The sequence below is a fragment of the Coenobita brevimanus genome, chromosome 4 (assembly GCF_032717465.1).
Source record: "Coenobita brevimanus isolate Jiangsu-jjx chromosome 4, ASM3271746v2, whole genome shotgun sequence".
Taxonomy (NCBI): Eukaryota; Metazoa; Arthropoda; class Malacostraca; order Decapoda; family Coenobitidae; genus Coenobita; species Coenobita brevimanus.
The window spans coordinates 14107118-14120124 of record NC_136957.1 but is presented as its reverse complement, the minus strand read 5'-3'; positions in this window follow the sequence as shown (position 1 = coordinate 14120124).

Here is a 13007-nt window from a genome sequence, read left to right as displayed (position 1 = left end):
TGATGCATGAGGTATATGGAGTCTGGCGGTAGACAAGTAGATAGTACAGACAGCACAGTACAATAGCTGTGTAGGACATGAGCAGACGTAACTAAACTGAAGTCTTCCTTTACTTTATAGTGTTGTTGAAGCGTAGACTACAGTGTAAAACAAGAATTTGATTAATTACAAAATAAATGCAAGTAAAATCACTGCCAAAAGAAGTTATTTCTTCCTTTTAGATTATTTATATAGGAAATAATCATGATTTTAGGCACAATTACAAGGCATATAATAGCAATCGTAATCGAATTCACTCGAATTTGGTGTTATTATAATCGTATTCATAATTAAGAAACTGCCATGTAATCGTAAACGATTACGTTACCTGTATAACAGCACCAAGCCTGTACAGCGTAAACAAGGCATGGACAAAAACAATGAACTTTTGAACCCACAGTGCTACTTATGTACTGATTGAGGAATAAAAGATTTGTTAATGGTGTGTATTGTGAAAGATCAGGAAAATGGCAGTGTGGAGGAGGAATGGCAGCTGTTTCAGAGTGTTGTGGTGGGGCATGCGGAAGAGGTGTGTGGTGTGAGACGTGTGGGTGGTGATGTAAGAAAGGGAAGTGAATGGTGATGCGAGGAAGTAAGTTTGGCTGTGGCTGAGAAGAGACGTGCGTATGAAGTGTGGCTGCAGAGGAAGGATGAGGTGTCATATGAGAGGTAAAAGGAAAAGAGGAATAGGGCGAGAAGGGCTGTGCGTGATGTTAAAGTGGCAGCAGATGAGAGGTGGGATAGGCGGTTGACTAAGAATTTTCAACAGAATAAGAAAATGTTTTGGAAGGAGGTGAAAAGGGTGCAAAAGGAAGAGTCTGGGAAGGAAGAGAGAGTAAAAGCAGAGGATGGAAGGATGTTAATTAAGATAGATGCAGTAAGGAAGAGATGGGCAGAGAATTTTGAAAGACTGTTAAATGAAGAAAAGGTGGCTGAGATTGTGGCAGATGGAAGGGTGCAAGGAATAAATGTGTTGGGAGAGTTGAATGATTCTTTGATCACGAAGGAGGAAGTGCAGGAGGCAGTAAAGGAGATGAATGCAGGAAAAGCTGCAGGTATGGATGGGTGTGCTGTGGAATCCCTGAAGGGTGGTGGAGTGACTATTGTTGACTGGTTAGTAAGATTGTTGAATGTGTACTTTATGAAAGGTATGGTGCCAATTGACTGGGCAAGTGCTTGTGTGGTCCCATTGTATAAAGGTAAAGGTGATAAGTATGAATGTACTAGCTTTAGGAGTATAAGTCTGTTGAGTGTTGTCTGTAAGGTGTATGGTAGTGTTAATTAAGAGAGTTCGAAAGGGTACAGAGGGAGTGATTGGTGATGAGCAGTGTGGCTTTAGGAGAGGGAAGGGATGCGTGGATCAGGTGTTTGCTGTGAGACAAGTGTGTGAAATGTATTCAGTGAAAGGCAAGGATGTGTTTTGGGCATTCATGGATTTAGAGAAAGCGTATGATAGAATTAATAGGAAGGCTTTGTGGACTGTTTTAAGATTGTATGGACTTGATGGTAGGTTATTAAAAAGGGTGAAAAGTTTTTATGTAAATAGTAAAGCGTGTGTGAGAGTGGGAAATACTGTGAGTGATTGGTTTCCAGTGAGAGTGGGGCTGTGGCAGGGACGTGTGATGTCACCTTGGTTGTTTGATATTTATATGAATGGTATTGCAAGGGAGGTGAATGCAAGAGTTTTAAGTGGAGGTCTGAGTCTGGTGAATGTTGTTAGAGAGTGGAATCTGAAGCAGCTGCTGTTTGCAGATGATACTGCACTGGTGGCTGATTCAGAGGAGAGATCGAGACTGGAAGGGTGTGTGAAAGGAGGAAATTGAAAGCAAATAACAATAAGAGTAAAGTGATGAAGTGTTTCAGGTCGGTAGATGGTAGGAGGATGAATATAATTTTGAATGGTGAGTTGCTTAAGGAGGTAGAGTGTTTTAAGTATTTAGGGTCACATGTTGCTGTGAATGGAAGAATAGATGCAGAAGTGAAGTTTAGAATGAATGAAGTAGGAAAGGTGCTGAGAGGAATGAAAATAGTGTTTAGATGTCGTTCGCTTAGAATGAATGTAAAGAGAAGGCTGTATGAGGGTGTTATGGTACCGACTGTGTTATATGGGGCTGAAACATGGAATATCGGTGTAGCACAGAGGGAAAGTTTGAATGTAATGGAGATGAGGTGTCTGAGGAGTATGTGTGGAGTGACGCGTATGGATCAAGTAAGAAATGATGAAATGCAAAGGAGAACTGGAGTTGTTCAGGAGATGGCTGATCGAGATGAGCAGAGGGTGTTGCGATGGTTTGGGCATATGGAGAGAATGGATAATGAGCGATTGGTGAAAAAGATAACTAGATCTGAAGTGAGAGGTGTAAGGCTGAGAGGGAGACCATGAATAGGATGGATGGACAGTGTGAAGAGAGCATTGGATGCGAGAGGGATGTCTGTTGAGCAAGGAAGAGTGGCTGTGCATAACGGAAATGAATGGAGAGAAAATGTGAATGAATAAATGACGATGCAGCCCTGAGGGAATATTCTCCCGAATTTAGTCTGATCAGCTGATCAGGTCAGGTGCGGGTAAGGTGATGGGTCTATTATGATGTGGGAGGGGTAAACCAGCTCTGCTGTCGGGCCCTGCTGGGGATGTCACTGATTGCACTGCGCAGTTGACCCTCGCGCGGTGTGGTGCGGTTAGGATCTGTCCCTTCTCCCCTGCAAATGAATGTGTTTGAGTAGATGAGTAAATAGGGGGTATGTCGTCCTGTCTCAGCTACCACCCTTTCCCTGGGGGAAGCAGCCTAGGTATATAAATAGATAGATAGTGCATTGTTTGAATGGTAGTTTACTTAATCTCGCGACTGTACATATAGTGCAGTTCAACGGTGCTTCACAAAAGAAAAAAAAATGTAATATAGTAGCTACAGGATGGAGCTCTCAGATTACAATACTCGCTCCCTGCAGTTAGCCAAATGGCCGCACATATGACACTGACCTGTGACTTTGACCCTTTATTGTTTTCAGAACAGAAATATTTCATTCTCACTTTACCCTCAACTCTTCCATTATTTTTAGTCCAGATCGGGACCAAACTGTAGGTCGACCTTGCCCTGTGACCATGACCTTTAACTTACCTTATTGCAAGTCGGATGTCTACATCCCTGGTTGACCCTCAGTATTTCCACCAGTTTGATCCAAATCGAAATAAATGCTCTGAGTTATAAGATTCAGCATTGTCCTGCGAGTTCAATCTTTGAATGTGTTCAAAATGAAGACTTTTAGCTTTACCTTATTCTCATCTCTTTCACCAAGTTTGATCTACGTAGGATAAAATCTGTTGAGTTGGCCTTGCTCAGCTGTCCCCCTCTCAAAAAATAAATAAGTAAACAACAAAAAGAAGAAGCTGACCCCTCAGCCCTCTCACCACGTTTGATTCAGTTTAGATCAACAACGTTTTAGTTATTTTATTCACACAATAACACACATTCTGGTCGAAAATTAACTTAATCCTGTGACCTTAACCCTTGATTAATAGTTCTGCAAACCGAATCCCTTCTTCTTTGCCTTACCTTCAACCCTTCCAACAAGTTTGATATTAATTGAGTCAAACTTGTTTAGGATACTGTTGCTTTGTGATCTTTTATTTTCCCAATGGCTGACTCTCAACATTTACATCCAAATTTTTTAAAACCGGATAACACACACACACACACACACACACACACACACACACACACACACACACACACACACACACACACACACACTTGGTGAAACAATACACCCGTCACTCTAACACAAGCGGAAGTACCGGTATAATAAAACATCAAATTTTTCTGTCGAATCTAAATCCATGACTAGCAACCCAAAATGGGTGAGATAAGAGGTGTATAGAGTCTGGCAGAAGACAGGTAGATAGTGCAGTACAGTGGTTGTGCAGAGCAGTGCTCAGCAATCATACTGCCACCAAAAGCATCCTGGTGTGCCGTTGCACAGTACCCTCCCCCGTAACAACGAATACGGGAAATAAATATTATATAAAGTAACAGAATTGATAAAAGTTAATACTGGAAATAAATAAACGGATGTATCAGAATTCACAATTCATTTTCATATATTCCTATAATACGAGAAGGCTGCTTATGAAACCGTTGCCAGGACGTCTCGTTTGAGCATGAAACACTTTGGAGTGCATGCTTGATCCATTTGTGTGATAAGCCTTGACCCCTGAGACTCCTGAACATGTAGGAACATTGGCTGCTGGTATGTATTAGTGTTACTATTACAAGAATTTACCATGACACTTAACTGTTCACTTTGAAGGAATATCGTAGCAGAAAACACCAGTGTTATACAATGCAGTGTAAATGGGTTTGTGAACTTTTTGCCTCAGCTACTGAAGCATCTTTCTGTTATCTTTCCTTGAAAGCACGAAAGGAGCATGTTGACATCAACAGTGGTCGTAACCTCAAACATAATCCATTGAAATAACCTTAGATGTTTAGGGGAGAGCTGAAACGAGAGTAGCCAACTATCTCCGAGTGTGCTCTTTATGTACTGATGTGATTTGCAACAACATATTTGTGCTAATTATGCTTTAAACATTAACAATTATAGTATAAAGAACAAAAAGAGATAAAATCTGCTGTCACTGGATGGGGACTTCGTGTTATTTATGACAGAACGAGACATTAAGAACCTGTGATTCTCAAAACAGGCACAAGTTACTCGTTAATTTTCAGTGAAAGTATCACATTTATATATTTCCTGGGGAAAATGTTTTGATTTAGATCTAATACAGAAAGTTTCAATAGAAACTTTCATCTCTCTTGTCTCTCGAAATCTGAATGTTGTTATATGTTAGTTCATGACCTTTCCAGGTAAACTATCTGAATTTATCTCCTGGGGAAAATATCATTTTGAGAAGTTATCACATGTGTAGTAAATAAATACATATCACTGCATGCACAGAAAATAATCGCTATTTCATAATTTTATTAATTCTTTGTACAGTAAAAATTCAATACGTTACTCTAAATACACGGTAATGTACGCCTAGGAATTGTGGTTTCCTTCCACCATTGGTAACAAAAATAAAAATAACTGTATACATCTCTGATACTAATCGTGGCAAAATATTTATCAAGCGTGCAGCAAGAGTTTAGCAAATGGAATAACGTGCCGTAAAGTAAAAACGGTTGCAGAGCACTAATGTTGAGGGTAACAGAAGGTTGTTGGCAGAAGAAACTAGTCTGAAGGCTTCCTATACATAGTAAGACTGTTGAAACGTAAACTATAATACTTAGCATGAGTCTGGTTAATTACAAGCAAGTACAAGTAAAACCACTGCACAGTTATTTCTTTCATTTTAGATTACATATATGGGAAGTAATCATGACTGTTTATCAAGATTATAAGACATATATTCGTAATCGTAATCAAATACATTCGTATTCTGTGCAATGGTACTCTAGCTCTCAGGTTCCAGAACTCGATGCTTCTGAATTCTCTACTCTTTGGCTTCGTTATTCATGTCGTTCACTGACTAAATATATCTGTGCTGTTTATTTTTCCCCTAATTCAACCTACTATGAAATATTCTTCGACCATCTTACTTCTGCGATGGAGCACATCCTATCCATTTCTCCTTTCTCTGATATCTCCATTCTAGGAGATTTCAATGTTCACCACCACCTTTGGCTCTCCTCTCATATCACTGATCCACCTAGTGAACAAGCTTACATCTTTTCTATCCTCAGTGGCCTACAGTATCCCTGACCACCTTAGAGTGAGAGATCCAACATACTTGACCTCTTCCTTACAACTAATCCTTCTGCGTATGCTGTAAATCTTTTCTCTCTGTTGTGCGCCTCCAATCACAGCCCTATCACAGTAACCCGTCATATTGCTCCAGTACGGCCTGTGGACCCTCAAAAGAAACGTCGGTTGTGGCACTTTGGAGCTGATGAATGGGAAGCCCTCAGGCAATGCTTCTTTGATTTTCCCTGGAATGATTATTGCTTCCATGGCCAAGAGCCATCTAAGTGTGCCATGTGCATTACGGAGGTTATTCTCTCAGGTATGGAAGTATACATTCCTTTCTCATATCCTTGACTAATGCAAAGAAACCTTGATTTTATCACGCTTGCTAAAATGCAGTCCCCAACAAGGAGCAGGCCTACAAAAGGTACCGGAGCCAACCCACGACTGAATCTCGTTTTTCTTATGTTTCTGCCCATAATCGTGCTAAGTCTGTTCTTCGCTCTGCTAAAAATAATTTCATCCATACTAATTGTTCTGAACTCTGCAACTCGAATTCTTCCCGCTCCTTCTGATACCTTGCCAAAAACCTTTCTAACAACTTTACCTCATCATCCTTCCCTCCTCTTTTCCACTGTAATGGGTCTGTAGCTATTTCTTCTACTGATAAAACAGAACTCTTCACTCAGACTTTTGCCCATAATTCCACGTTAGACGATTGTGGTGCTGTCCCTCCATCTCTTCTCCCTTTCTAACTTCCTCATGGCTGACATTAAAATTTCATCAATTGATGTATTTTCTGCAATGACTGACCTTAGTACTAACAAGACATATAGGCCTGATGGAGTCCCTCTTGTCGTCCTGAAGAAATGTGATTCTGTGCCTACACCCTGCCTAGGTAAAGTCTTTCGTCTTTGTCTATCAACTTTCACTTTTCCTTGCTGGAAGTTTGCTCTCATTCAGCCTTTCCCAAAGAAGGGTGACCATTCCCAGCCCTCTAACTATCGCCCAATTGGTACTGTATTTCAAAAGTTTCTGAATCTCTTCTTAACAAAAAAAAATTAAGCATTTTTCCTATCACAACCTTCTTTCTAATCGTCAGTATGGGTTTTGCCAGGAAGGCTCCACTGGTGATCTCACCTACCTTTCAGACTCCTGGTCATCCGCCTTGCGAGACTATGGTGAAAGCTTTGCCATTGCACTTGACATCTCAAAGGTTTTTGATTGAGTCTGACAAAAATATTTAATTTCCAAACTACTCCCTTACAGTTTCTACCCTTCTATCTGTGCCCCATCTCTAGCTTCCTCTCTGGTCATTCTATAGCTGCTTTTGTAGATGGCCACCATTCTTCTCGATGAGCTAATAACACTGGTGTTCCTCAGGGCCCTGTCATATCTCCATCTCCTTTCCTTATTCATCAATGACCTTCTAAACTGTGCATCTAACCCTATCCACTCATACATTGATGACTCCACCCTTCACCTTGCCATTCACTTCCTGCAGCGTCCATCTCAGCAGTTACTTCAACAAAGAAAGGATGAGGCTATGGCACACCTAATGTCTGACTGCGCTCATATCTCTGATTGGGGCAATAATAACCTTGTTGTTTTTATTGCATCTAAAACACAATTCTTACATATATCAACCAGACAAAATCTTCAACAGCAGCACCCTCTAATTTTTAACAATATCCAGCTCAATCTTGCATCATCCTTAAACATACTTGGGCTTTCAATCTCTCGGGATTTATCAGGGAAAGAACATATTACCTCTCTTGTAAAATCTGCTTCTAAGAGATTAGGTGTGCTAATCCGACACTGTACCTTCTTTACCCCTGCACAGTTGTTCACATTATACACGGGTTATATTCGCCCGTGTGTAGAGTATAACCCTCATATGCGGGAAGGCGCCCCCCCCCCCCACCCCACGCACACACAGCTCTTCTCAACAGGATAGAGTCAAAGGCTTTTCGTCTCATTAACTCTCCTCCTCTTACTGGTTCCCTTTGCCCTCTGTCTCTTCGCAGCACTGTTGCATCTTTATCTCTTTTCTATCGCTACGTCGATGGTCACTGCTCATCTGAATTGTCTGCTTGCATTCCTCCACCACTACAGTGGGCACGTAGCACTAGTCTAGCAACAAACTTTCATCCCTTTTCTGTCCAATTCTTTATTGCAAGAGTTAGCTGCTACTCCCAGGTCTTCATGTATGCAACAGGTCAACTCTGGAACTGTCTCCCTCTGTTTTTCCTACTGACTACGATCTCCAGTCTTTCAGACGCAGTGTGTCCAAGTATTTGGAAATGAATGGATCTTGAATTTGGCTCTCTGTTATCGTGTGTTTGTTTTTTTCTTGGATGGAGCAATTTGCAGGCCCCTGGTCTTTGGCTCCTTCTTCCTTGCATTAAAGAAATTATCGTAATCAAGAAATCGTTATGTAATCGTAATTGTAATCTGTTACATTCCCTGTGTTGTCAAGTCATGTCTGGCACTGGCACAAAAAGAAATACAGCGTACATAAAAAAAAAAGAATAATTGTTTGCCAGACCAGAACTTGTATGAATAATGATTATTTATTCCGTTATTTCATTTACTCTTGAATTTGCCAAGAAGCAATGTGCAAGCAGAGTTAGTAACAATGTGTCTCTTGTTAACATGTTAATAAAAATGTTGTGCTTTGGCGCATAACTTATAACTGAAAAAACAAAGAAAGTTGTGTAGGAACAATGAATTTCAAGAACTGACGCTTTGACATTACAGTAATTGTCCATATTATATAATAAAATTTATCATCCATGAAACTATAAAGCAAAATAGTGGATGTGCGCATTAACGAACTAATAACAAAGTTAATGTTCATCTTTAAAAGCATATCTTCATAATGTATTCAAACAAACTTTAGCCAAGAAGGGGAACATCACCTCCGGGAACATCCCTCTCCCGTGCATGCTCCACTTCGTTCAGCCCTCATGCAAAAGGCCTAGGTTCGCCAAAATTCGACTTACTGCCGCTTGGAGGAATCCATATTCATCCTGAATCACTGGTGCTATTCCACACAGATCAAAGGAGCGGAGAGATTATGGGCTAATGGATCACGTCTGACCAAGGAGAAATGCATGACTGAACAGAGCCTCCATAATTTATGTACTTTTGAGGCCCTTTTTCAAGACACCTTGGAAACATTGAGAAAGCCTTTATGTAAGAATCTCTGAAATTTTGCACCATGTCTTCATGTCTTGTATTACTGCTGATGGGTTGGCTACATTAAAGACTCATTGGTAACTTTACTTTTTACTGTACAGGGCAAATCTACTGATTCTGTTGACACCCAGTGTGAGTGCTCTGAGAGCTTATTTTTTATTTTATTGCTGTGTGCTCTGTTTTCAGTTAGGAGCAATGAAGCAATGAAGGCAAACCGGCTTCAGAACAGAGGATGCAAAGTGTCTTTGGGGAAGGAAACACAGATGCCTTTGGAAATTACTATTTTTGGATGTACAACATCCAAAATCTTTCCGGTAAAGCTGAATTTCTGAGAAGTGTAAATTGGGCATCATAGATCTTAGTGAGGTAGAATAACAGATGAGGGATTCACAGAACTGCCTGATGGGTATGCATTATGCAAACAGGAAAAGAGGGACCAAAAACGTAGAATTGATGGTGAAAAAAGCACTAAGTGGCAATGTTTACAAAATCGTTAATATATGAAAGAATAGCAGGCCTAATAATAAAAAGCAACATGAAGTTATTCAAGCATATTCTCCAACATCAGCTTGTGACGCCTAAAGAAACTGTAAAATCTTATGAGATTGTATAGGAAACTATGGGAAAACAGAAAATTCAGAAGTTTTTTATAAGAATTTAATGCAAAATTAGGCAAGAAATGGGTAGATATGACCAGTGTAGGGCATTTTGGAAGGGGTAATCACAATGCAAGAGGTGAAATGCCAGTGGATTTTGCAGGATGGAAGTCCCGCAGTAATCAATACTTTCTTGAAAAAGAAACAAAGTAGGATGTGGACTTGAAAAATATTAAATTGTAAATCATGGAATGAACCAGTTTTCATCTTCACTGATAAATCACATGCTGATACATTGAAAAGTATAACTTCTCTGAAGAGAATATATGTAGTTAGAAAGCAAGCACAGGCTGCTGAGATTCCAATAATGCTGGTAAGAGAAGTAATTGTAGAAATGGTAATAGTAGTTGCACTCTCAGGCTCATTTGGATGTGAACACAATGGATCACAGGAACTTAACACTTTAATCCACGAAGCCTTTTCTGGGCGGTGATGAGGATATAAGAGATGTGTAAACATCTGGGGAGATCCACCATCAGGTTGCCACCATTGAAAGATGTAGCTCTATAGCTCCATTAGTAAATATACAGTAGATATCAGAGGAAAGAGAGAGAGGCTAATGCGATGGAATCAGTGAAAACTTATAGCAGTTAGGCAGAAAGCAGTAGTATTTAGTATTGTTATGAAGGGAGATTTGCCAGTTAGGTAGTCTCGTACCTTTGAGACATTTCTCGTACCGTAAGTTCCGGTACAAATCATCATAAGAGTTGCCAGTTTGCCTGTTGTTTGTGAGCGTAGTTATTTCGTAAGTTAAACATTCATTTATTTTTATGTTCTTTTTCTTTATAATGTTTTATTTAAGTGATTGCTTCTTAAATTATGTAATTTAAGTTCGCATGGTAAATGATTTAGAGTGTTATGTAATGTGAGACAACTCTGCATGTTTTGATGTGTCTGAGTTGGCAACTGTTGCCTGTCGAGAGTATACTCATAAAATGTAGACGTTCCTCGAACAATGCAAGCTTATAAAACATGGGATAGAGATTATTACAAGTTTAGTGAGGTGTCAAGTCAGTTTGAGTCAAGTGCAGTCGGGTTTCAGGTCAGTTTGTGTGTAGTGCAGTGTCAGTGAAGATTATGTACTTTCGGTAACCTGCTTGTAAAAACAGTGGCAAACAGTGACGGGTTATTGAAGTTTGTATATCATTGGAACTTGAGAAAAGTGAAGTATTGAGCATTAAGTGTAATAACTGTGAAGTGTTGCTAAGCATTAAGTGTAATAGCAGTTAGTAAAGTGTGTATAGCTCCAGTGCTTGTGAGAACCGTGAAGTTAAGTTGGAAGGCATCAAGTGGAATTACTTGGAGAATAAAGACAGTGAACTTTAAGAAGTCAGTGTCTATTTTTGCCTCAGCTGATCTTGTGTACTGCACACCTAAAGGCTGACAATAGGAAGAACAACTCACTGGGCAACATCCTGCCTATACTGTACTACGGCTGTTGGAGCCTGTGGCAGTGTGGGGACACTGATGTCATGAGTAACACTGATGTCATGAGTGTGGATTATTATTTCAGGGCTGCATGGAGTCTAAGCTTCGACATGGAACAAGAAGGTGTCCAGACAAGAGGCCGAGCTGGGCAGGAAGACAAGGTGATATTGGTTGAAATCACGAAGCTATTGGAAGCACGAAGGGTCCAACTACTGGCAATGATTGAAGAAGAGAAAGAACTCAAAGAACTAATAGAGGCACGAACTCTACAAGTGAAGGCACATAGGGAACAACTAGAGGCACAATGTGAAGAACAAAAAGAACGATATGAGCAACTCCAAGAGGCATCAGAGGAGCAACAGAGGGAAGTACAACTGAGGGTGCAAGGACAGCTAGATGGATTCATGGGGGAAATGAAGGAAGAACAGCAACAGCTTAAAGAGGAAGTAGATGCCAAGCTAGAACAGGAGAAGTATGAGGTAAGCAATAATGTGATTGAGTGTAAACATCATGTAGATGAACAGTTGAAGACAATTAGTGAGGAAATAGTGACGAAGTGCAAACAGAATCTGGACAACCAGCTGAAGATTAGTGAGGGAATAGTGACAGGGTGCAGACAGCATGTAGATAACCAGCTGAAGCATGTAGTCGATCATGTTAAGATAATTAGTGAGAAAATTGAGGCTGTAGAGAAATATTGCACTGCTGAGCCTCAGGTTAGTGTACAGTGAGCATATGAAAGGAATGGACAGTGTATGGTGAATCTTGACGAATCCCAAGCATCTAAAGGTAGCATTACAGGGCTGAATAATCAGAATGCAGAAGTTGTAAGTCCTGGACTTAATTATGATGTCCCAGTTTTTAGGCCTCAAACCAGTGAAGTGCATGGCTATAATGGGAGTCCAATTAAAAAGTAACCTCAAGAATTTGATGGTAGAATATCTTTGGAAGCTTACCGGGCACAGTTTGAGTTACATGTGGATCAGAATGGTTGGGATGATAGGCAGAGGGCAGTGCAGCTTCCTACTAGCCTTAAGGGTGCTGCAATGGAAATTCTGGGCCAGATAGAAAGGAACAGTTATTAGTCCCTTGTAGAAGTGCTGGAACGCAGATATGGAACCATGTACCAAACTGAGGTTTATAGAGCAAGATTTCGGAGCCGTGTACGGTCTCGAGGAGAATTGCTACAGCAGCTTGGTCACGACCTGGAGAGTATGGCATATAAGGCATACCCTGGAGCAGCATCTAACCTGTTGGCTATTCTACTGAGCGACCAGTTTATTGATGCTTTTAACAGACCAGAGATGAAAGTGCAAGTGAAGCAGGCACAACCAAGAAGCATGGAAGAAGCACTAGCCAGGGCTCTTGAATTTGAGTCCTATGTCAGATGCAGTACATCAACCTTTCAGGCAGGTCGTAGCGCAGGATTCAAGGCAAGAAATGGGCAGGTATGTGAAAAGGAAAAATTTGAGGGAAGTTGCTGCTAATGTGAAAAGCCAGGACACAGAAAAGAGGACTGCTGCAAGTGGAAGAGGGAACAGGAGAAGACCAGAGGAGACTGCTGGTTCTGTGGGAAGTTAGGGCACAAGAAGGAAGATTGTCACTAATGGAAGAAGGAACAAGAACAGCAGTGTAAGGAAATCTTCAGCTGTAACAAAAGCATGTTGGACATTAGTGAGGTGGTACACTTCAGTTCTGAGTGTCCGAAGAAGAAAAAGGATGATAAGAAGAAGGTTGCAGAAGGCCAAAAAGAAGCGGGAAACTAGTGGAGGCTGGTGTGAAGGGGCAACTACCAGCCAGCTCTTCCCAAGTAGCCCCACCATTGAGCAAATGCAAGAGGATGGCAATCATAGTGTGCGAATAGACGAAAGGATAGATGGAAAGAAGTGTTCCCTGGTGATTGATTCGGCCTCAAAGCAGACGTTTGTGAGGCCTGAT